This window comes from Notolepis coatsorum (genome assembly GCF_963971535.1).
Source record: "Notolepis coatsorum genome assembly, chromosome: 12".
NCBI lineage: Eukaryota > Metazoa > Chordata > Actinopteri > Aulopiformes > Paralepididae > Notolepis > Notolepis coatsorum.
Genome location: NC_140176.1, coordinates 79,829,474 through 79,839,765, shown reverse-complemented (window position 1 = coordinate 79,839,765; position 10,292 = coordinate 79,829,474). Strand labels below are relative to the sequence as shown.

The 10,292-nt window shown below is 43.9% G+C and overlaps 1 protein-coding gene across 1 annotated transcript in view; it reads left to right on the top strand.

Annotated features, from left to right (window-relative positions):
- Positions 1-10,292, top strand: part of ctnnd2a (catenin (cadherin-associated protein), delta 2a) — a gene marked incomplete at both ends in the record, with an annotated part of 886,308 nt that overhangs the window by 503,735 nt on the left and 372,281 nt on the right. The window lies entirely within an intron of this gene.

Below are 10,292 nucleotides of genomic sequence, written 5' to 3'. Positions count from 1 at the left end.
GTTCCTGCTTTATGAAATTAATTTCTGCAGAGCCGGTCAATAGCCGCTACGCCCTGTTATTATTGAAAAGTGACACCGCATTGCTAAACCCCCCCCACACACACATACGCAGACACACACACATAAGAGGGGAAACACCTAATGTATGCTCAGTCAGACACACATGCACACATGCACACCCACACTCTCACACACACTGCATGGACTGCATTTAAACAGCGTTTTTTCCCAAAGCACTTTACAACGTATGCCTCACATTCACCCATTCACAGAACGACGCAAGGACACTTTGACACGCTACCGGGAGGAGACGGAATCGGACCGGGAACCTGATTAACGTACGACTGCTCTACCTTCCTGAGCCAATAAAATATACACTCAAACACACAAGTGTAAACAAGGAGGATACCTCAAATAGTGTATGTCATAGGCCTACATGCATCCAGGCCACGCTCGCACACAAGTTTCTCGACAGTCATGTGGGTTTTTGTCACGTGAACTCATATCAGTTTCAAGTGGTTTGTAGAAGGAGCTCCACTTCCATGTCAGACTGATTGATTGATTGATTGATTGATTGATTGAAAACTTTATTAACAGATTGCAGAATGGGTACAATACAGTACAGCTCAATACACACAATTGTTAAGGGGATGCAGACCAGAGAAAGACTTTCGTCTTGTTTACATCAGGGTCCCCCATTTTCAATGCCAAGGACTCAACGGTCCTCATTCATCAATGGACTTACGAGAAAAGTTACCATTTCATCGTAGCTCCACATACTTACCCTTTCGGGCCGATTTTGGCATTCTCTAACTGTTCCTTATCGGGGAGTCTCTTGTAGCTAAGAGCAGGATTTACGAGCATGGAAAGGCAGTCGTGAGTCAGAGAGACTGGTGTGCGCCGTGTTCTTATATGTGGATATGGCACAGCCCCACCTAGAATATTTTTCACCAGCCGCCACTGGTCTTTATACCTGTATCACTGTACATATTAATACTACAACTCTGTCCATACACATCTGATGAGCACTATTACTCAGTAGTATCTTTTTATTTTATACCCAGTTTAATCACTTGTGCATTGTATGTTACTATTGCACTTTACTGTAACATTTGTACTCTGGTTAGATGCCAAACGTATTTTCATTGTATTGTACTTGTGCTATATGATGACAATACATTTTAATCTAATCTAATCTAATTTTGATCAGTCGCAAATTGCTTTCGTGCTACCTGTTGAATATTCTCAGAGGGGTAAGCACAAACCAGATGCAATGCTGAGCCTCTCCCTTCTAAGGAGCAGGCGGGGCGTTAACTGTATGCAAATTCAGGTGTACGAGAACACACTTCCAGTTTAATGATGAGTGATTTTGGCAACTTAAGAGCACCTCTCCACACGTTCAGGAATCCGGAGGATGACTATCATAGGTTTCCTCTTACAGGGTTATTTACGAGGAAACGTATGAGAATGTTAGTGAATGAGATCCAATAACGTTGGAGTGTGGTATGGAGCTGTAGACAGAATAATATGGAGGGTAATAGTCCATGCTGCAGCAGGGTGTGTGCAGGCCACAGATTAATCGTTGGTGCAGTAGAGTTGAGCTCGGGTCATTAGCAAGGGTCGGGTCATTAGCAAGGGTGGAGGACCACAGGAGAAAAATGATGAAAGTAGCCACATTAGGAGCTCCGATGCAACTGTTTTTCGACAACAACTTTCCAGTGCGTGTGTGTGTGTGTTTTGTGTGTGCCTGCCTTTAAACAGTTTCTTAATGATCAGCCCAACACAACAGAAGATTGTAAAGCAATATAAGGAACCGCCTATTACATAACTTTTACCATGGCCTTACCATGGTATATTATTTATGGCAGGTACCATGGTAAAACTGAAATTACCATCATACTACAGTACCATGATATGTTTTCGTAAGAGCAAGGGGCTTATCCTGCAAATTAACCACAAAAACGGGGCACATTTTAAAAAAGAATTACGATTGCATACCCAAAGTCATTTACGAAAAAAATAAATGTTATCCACTTTTTCTCCTCCTGTTTTTCTGTGTTTTTCTCCCATCCCAATTTTAGTCATTATGCCAATTCCCCCCTCCCCTTCCTGGTCGTTGCTCGCATGTGCCCCCCACTGATCGTTCTAGGGAGCCCTGAAGTCTATCAGATGCTTCCTCCGAGACATAGGAGACAGCCTGTCACATCTTTTCACCTGCCAGCGCGGACCCTCGTTGGCGAGGTGTAACGTGTGGGAGGCTCACACTACCCTCACCATCTCCCTCCCTCGCTGTGCAGGCGCCCTGACCGACCTGTAGGAGTCGCTGTTTACAACGACCAGAATACCACCCACCGGCTTCCCTCCCGCTGACTCTGCCAATTGAGCCAGTATGATGACCGGCCAAGCCGGAGGCAACGCTGACAGCCGGATTCGATACCAGTCTCTCGCGTTGGTGACGAGCGCTTAGTCCGCTGCGCCACCCAGACGCCCTAGTAATTGACCATTTATTATACTTTATACTTATAGCACATGCATGAGTCTGGTCTCTTTTGAAAGGTAACATTCTGAAGTTTGAGTGCTAATGAAATAGAGTAACAGAGGTTTGAACACTGAAGTAAACGTTTTGTGTTCTCACTTTTCTATTTACTGGTTGCCAGTTGCCTGTTTTTAAGTTCCAGCTGAGCTGGAAAACATAACAGTTCCATAGCCTGAAGTCTTATGTAGTACAGGTCCAAAGTTGATAAAAATCACACTGGAAATGTATGTTTTACAAAGGTTTTGGTAATGTGTGTAGGCTACCGGTAAAGAATTCTGCATGATTATCCAAAATGGCCGTGAATGAATGAATGAATGAAAATGAATGAATGAAAACTTTATTTACCAGATTGCAGAATCGGTACAATACAGTACGGCTCAATACACACAATTGTTAAGGGGATGCAGACCAGAGAAAGACGTTTGTCTTGTTTACATCAGGGTCCCCCATTTTCAATTCATAGTGACATTTATGACATACACAACATACATGACATTTATGGCATACATAGGGACATACATGACATACAGGTATTTAGTACTGTTACATTTGTGACATATACGATATGCAAATATACTGTACTGTTACCCTTAGATCCTGACAGAGTATATACATATGATGGGGAGGGGACAGTACATTAGGAGGGGGTGGGTGGGTGGGAAAGAAATATACATACGGTGGGGAGAGAATATATACATACGGTGGGGAGGAGACTGTCTATTAGGAGGGGGTGGGGGTGGGGGGGTTTGGACATTTACGGTGGCCAGTTTCGAATTGCAGCCTCCCGTAGGTGCTCTTTAAGAGCGGTTTTGAATGTGGGTAGGGATTCACATTCCTTTACAGCTGTGGGTAGGGCGTTCCACATTGATGTGGCATAATTGCGAAACGTGTTTAGTCCCTTGTTTGAGCCGAATCTGGGTTTAACATGATTTGTTGAGCTTCCTCTGGTGTTGTGGTTGTGGTATTCACTGACCTTTGGGAAGTATTTTGACATGTACATGGGTACCTTAGTCATATAGTGTATCTTGTAGACCAGGCCCATTGCAAGTTTCTGTACTCTGTCGTCTACTCTAAGCCATCCTAGGTTGTCAACGTGGGCAGGGGTGAGGTGGGTTCTAGGGGTAAGGTCAAGTAGAAGTCTGACCAGTTTGTTTTGTGATGTTTGTAATCTTGTTTTTAGCGCCTTTGAGGTGCTTTGGTACCATGAGGTGCAAGCATAGTCGTAGTACCCTTGAATGAGTGCTCTTGCCAGAGTCTTCAGGGTATTCTTGTCCGCTCCCAGTCATTCAGCGGCTCTCGTCAAAACAATGGACTTCTTCGTCTTCTTGTGTCACCTTCCCCCACTGTCAGCACTCGTCTTTCAGAGCAGACGCTCCTTGGGTACAAAGGCGGTCAATAATTTTCAACAGCGGCCGTCATCGGTCCGCTCAGGACAGGGGCAAACAGGACTTGGTCACTTGTCCGAATGGAACGCAGCTCGGAGCCGACAGATGAGGGCAAAGTGCTGCGACGTGCGCCCAAGTGCGTGACGGGCGCCATCCGATGCTTAAGTTCCACATACAGTATAGACACACTCTCACTTCATTCTCACTTTTCCTCCTACACACAGTTTACAATTTTCATCCCACGCACAATCACATGCACACACACACACACACACACACACACACACACACACACACACACACACACACACACACACACACACACACACACACACACACACACACACACACACACACACACACACACACACACACACACACACACACGTGCATGTACACACACAAGTGAGGGCATGTGCAGAGAATCCACACATGTATAGAAACTAATTGATACCGTTACACACGCATGCATGCACACACACACACACATACACACACACCCTCACAGGCATACACACACACATACACACACACACGGCGACAGTGGCTCGGGAGGTAGAGCAGTCGTCTGGTAATCCGGAGGTTCCCGGTTCGATTCCCGCTCTTTCCAGGCAGTGTGTCGAAGTGTCCTTGAGCAAGACACTTAACCCCTAATTGCTCCTGATGAGCAGGTCGGCACGGTTGCCTCCGCCGTCGGTGTGTGAATGTGTAAAATGTGAGGAACAAATTGTAAAGCGCTTTGGATAAAGGCGCTATATAAATGCAGCCATTTACCATTTATAAAAGCAGCACATTCAAAAACAACTACATACACACACACACATCGTGTGTGTCCATGGAGCTCTGAAAGATTTTCAAGTGCGCCGTGTCTTTTGTGTCGGGGGTAATTATGCCTGGATGGAGGCGTTGCACAATGGGAAGAAGAGGCAGCCTGTATTGACAGAGGAGGCAGGAGCTGCAACACGTTCCACTGTGTGATTGTCTTTCCTCCAAGGCCCCTGGCTCACCGCACAACACAGTCTGCAGCACTAATTAAATCTGGGAGGGAAACCACTGGGCCAAAACCCCTGCGTGCACGTGCCTGTGTGTGTGTATGTGTGTGTGTGTGTGTGTGTGCACGGAAACAAGCATGCATCAATCACTCACACACATTTGTGGGTGTACAATTATACACACTTCATTCGCACATCATATAGAAACATGCACAAACACACACACACACACACACACATATACACAACACAAACACAGGCACAATCACATACATGTATGAATGACAGCTTGTGTGTGTTTGTGCGTTATGGTGTTTTGATACGTGTCAAACGTGCCGCCACTGCTCCGCGTACACTAGACATGTTAGGTCAACATGCACTCATAACACCACATTATATCTGTGCATGTAATAAAGTAATACTAGGCGTACAGGCAGGCGTATAATAATAATTTAGGACCTGCTCAGAGGTCATTAATCGGCATGCATGCGATGCATGTATGCGATTCGTCTCTGCGATTAACCCATCCCGTCGTCCTTCCCCCCCAAGGGCAGCCGGGAGCAGACAGGCGTCAACGTGAGCCGCGCCATGGGGACCAATCCAAGTGCTCCTGTCCGTCTTCGTCAAGGACGCCACAGCGTTAGCGATCTTGTTGTTGTGCATGTTTTTCCATTGGGTTTATCTTATCGGGGGGGGGGGAACCCTTGCGAGCACGGGGAGAACATGCAAACTCCACACAGAAAGGCCTGGGAGATACCCCACCTGGGTAACTGGCATCATGGAAACCTGGGCCCTCATTCATCAACGTGTTCTACGCACAGATCTGTGCTTACCCTGTGCGTACGATCATTTCTAAGCAAAGAGTGGGATTCATCAATTTCGATTTGAACTTGACTCCGTGCTTACATCTACGCACAGGTCAGACCAGGCGTACCTGGCGCCCAGTGGTAGAATATATTATTACAACAAGGAAATGAGCTTCTGTGCATAATAACACTGGATGTTCTGTACGAACCGTAGTTCATTATAGTTCATTGTAAAATAGCAACAGTAGTGTAATTATGGTCAAAACCCTATAAATAGCATTTGGAATAATAGATCTTTCTCTCAGAATGAATGCAGCATGGTTTATATAGCGTTATCGGAATATACGGGGTGTAGGCTACTGACTGACTGCGCTCCGCGTAGCTTGATTGATTGATTGATTGAAAAGTTTATTAACAGATTGCAGAATGGGTACAGTACAGTACAGCTCAGTACATACAATTGTTAATTGGGGATGCAGACCAACTTTCGTCTTGTTTACATCAGGGTCCCCCATTTTCAATTCATCATAAATCATAAAGTTCAACTCGTTATTATTTTGCGCAGAAACACGGGAACGTTTTGATTATATTTAAAAGGCTTTACGTTAAACGAAACAAGTGGAATTTCGAAGCTGTAAGCAGAATACAAGTCATATGAATATAGTGTTCTTCCCCCTTTTTACTGTATAAGAAAGAATAGAAAACGCATTGCAATGACACCAGATAGTGGACAGACTATGTATATGATGGGATTCAAGTTCGTGTTTTTGTTGATCATAGGCATGCTGTCAGAGTATGATATCTTCAAACATTCTAGAACATTTGTCGTCACAGATCATGTCCTAATAGAAAATAGGCTATGGCATGGATCGTGATATTGTGTGGACTGTAATTATTACTGTACCGGTACCACCCATTGTGACAACAGCCTTGTGAGTCCCGCACACAAACATGATGGAATTCAAGTTCATGTATTGAAAGGCAGGCTACATCATACATGCAGTGAGATTCATTGTTCTTGTATATGCTCTCTATTATTGTTTATATAGGCTACCCAATACTGACATCAAAATAGATTGTAGTATGCCTCTAGAAATCATATGCAGCAGGTAGAAAATTGACGGGAGATCCATCGCGATTTGGAATAAAATTGAGGAGAACTTTAATCCCTGGGTATTAATCAAACAACACGGGAAAAGGCAGTCATATTCCAGCGCGGTCTTTATTAGCCGACAACAAAATAGATGCCTCTAAAAATCATATAGCCAATCGAACACAACTAATAAAGGCATTCATATTACAGCACGGTTATAATGACACACAACCAACGCCAAACAGTGGTCAACGAACGGTCTTTATTAGTATTTTGAGCTGTCCAGGCAGAATTGCAGCAATGGTCTTAGGGAGCCGTTGATATCTGACATCACCGTTTACAAGTCCGCCTTTTATTTATCCCATAATACGCGATAGTGTCTTCTTGGTTCGACAGCAGTGAACGAACAATCTTCGTGGAGTTTCTCGGAGTTCCGCTCGGGTCAGTCCCAGCGTTTCCGTTAGCCGGTAATTACCGGTATTTGACCGGCAAAATCTGTTGAAGTCCGACATATTTCATCTCTCCGGTCTTAATGTCCGGTGAAAATAATTCCCTGAGTCTAAGCACAATTTGATTATTTGAATTGTATTAAAATAGGCTAAAATTAAATAGCCTATGCGATGAACGAAACGATCATTACATTTGTTTCCTCGTTGCTTCTAATAATGACAACGACGTTGTCAGCGAGAGCTTGGTGCTGGATGTGCGAACTTTTGTGAAGCTGCAGAGCCATAGCAACAGCAGCACAATGCAGTATTCCAGCAGTACTCCAATTCAGCCATTTTCAGCCAATGTTGGGTGGGGGGCGCTGCTGTGCGGTTCCCAGAAAAGAGCCAATAACAGCTGAATGAGCTGCTCTGCAGCGCCATACTCTTTGCAAATAAGTCGTTGCGAGGTGGAGAGAGTCGTCACGCAAACCACGATAATGTTGCCGTCTCTCTGCTTTCTCAGTTCTTCGCTTGATATAATTAATACAAATGTCCAATATAACGGAATTCGTTAGCTCATAAAAATGTGATTATAACAGACTGCTGTTTAGTGTCGGACAGACTGCCCACATACGCGGTCTATTTTATTTCAAGTCAGCAGCAGCACGGAGTATCGAGGGACTTATTTTATTTGGAATATATTAATGACTGTATACGCAAAAGTAGCCTAGTTTTAAGTAATACTATTATAAATCTACATGCCTTGAGGATGACATTCTTTATATAGCCTGCCTATCAATTGTTTTAAAGCTCAATAAACTATGACCGGAATTAATCTCATTTGTCCGGTAGATTGAAATCTTGCAGGTCACGGAGACCGGCAACAATTTTTTCTAACGGAAACCCTGGTCAGTCCATTATTTCACATCCCATGGGGGGTGTTTCCTCATTTTCATGACCATTATGGATAATCATGCACGAGCATTGACGGTAGAACAAAGTGGTATTCATCAACACGGAGGAGCATAGAGCCTGCGTACGCACCGTGTGATGAATCCCGACTTCCCTGTGCGTACACTAGTTCTACATTCCGTGCTTACGTGTGAAAATAGGTCATGTTCTACGCACACATTGATGAATGAGGGCCCTGGTCCCCAAGCGGGAATCGAACCCTGGACCTTATTGCTGTGAGGCGACAGTGTTTAACCACTACACCACCGTGCTGCTAATTTACGGCAAGAACGAATCTGGGGTGTTTTTGGGGACAGGATATTATGGTCGATGACAGATGACTTAATTCAGGGACTGTCTGGGATGTCTTCTCACTTTAAGATAGACCTATATCTTTTCATTCACACTTTGGTGGATGCTTAATATGGTTATCATACATACATTAATATCACACTCATGTTGGATATCATACATGGCTTTGTTTACATTAGAAATCTTCTTCTACTTAACATCTGCTTTCAGTAAAGCCTGACATGTCAGACCCATGGAATGCTATGTGCGCTACTGTAGCTCTCCATCGGGTCTGAAAGCGGCACATTGAGCAGTAAATAAATGTAGCCTTTCGGCTGAAAATGGAATCAATAAAGTCACTGTCCACAGTCACACAGGAAGATAGATACCAATTTCCTGTGCGTTCAGTAGAAAGCTATCCGGTTGCAAGCTAGCCTAGCTTAGCACAAATTAATGGAAGCGGATGTAGCCCAACTCACCTCTCTCTGAGTTTTAAGCTAGGCTAGTGGTCCGTATCCGTTTCCATTCAAAACTAGACTAGCTTGCAGCCAGATTTCTACTGAACGCACAGAGAGGAAACTGGTATCTTTAATGTTGGGGTGTTCCTTTTAACCTCTTAACACATTGGGCGCCATGCATTGTGCCCATCATTATGCCCTCTCTGCCACCACTGTAAGCCTATGGAGATGTTTACCTTCTTTGCAGGGCTATAACTTCTTAAATATTATAGCTATATCTGCATTACTATGGCCCCATTCAACATCGGGTATCTATCGTTCCGGATGTGGGAACGTTATATTTTTTCATTCATACATTGTTGTGTTAATACCGTCGAGAATATAACTATGTTTTTAAGCTTTTCTGCTGTAATTCCAAAAACGCTAGTTATAGGCCCTGAAGCATATGATAGATTATCGATTGGCGTTTCTTTCCTATACACGGTATATTAAAAAATTTAAATGTATATGATCGGTATACTACTATTATGCTTCATCATGCGTGAAGGAAAGGGGGGGGGGTCGTTTATAATTCCTTGATCGTCAGTAACGGCTTTATTTAGTATGGGTTGATATATTGATCAGATGGTTTGCAGTGAAATGAATAAACAATCGGGCTGAAAATAACGTTAGTATCCTCTTACCGTTCGCCGATGAGACTGGAGGAAAAAGATCCCAATTATTTGACGTCGATCTGCTAGATCCATTTCCGGTTTGTATGACGCAATAAACGCCGAAAACATATCGATTATTGCGTTTCGAAAGCGATCCAAATGCACTCGAGTGTGTATATTGATCCACGCCACAATATATCTCTGGCAGAGGAACTTCCTCGATGCACCGATCGCCACTTCCGGTTTGGCGTGAGTGTAACTCACCCCACCATCCACCAGGCGGCGGTATTGAGGCGTTGCAATATCAGAACAGGGTGCCGCTGCAGTCCGGAGGGAGGCTGGATGAATTATGAATGCCATGGCGAGAAAATAAAATATTGATCCCAAACACGTGATATGCCGTTGTTGGCGTTCAACGCATGGCGGGCAATAACGATTTACGCCGTTTATGGCGCACAATGTGTTAACAGGCGGGCAGAATTTTTTTTTACTTGAACTTGATGACTGCATACTTTTTTGTGCAAAGCTTATATTTATACGTTATACTTATAGCACATGCATGAGCCTGGTCTCTTTTGAAAGATAACATTCTGAAGTTACTAATGCAAAAAAGGGAAATCACTTTTAGTGCTAATGAAATAGAGTAACAGAGGTCTGAACTTGAGTTGAACATGAACTTGTGTACTAAAATTTGTCTGT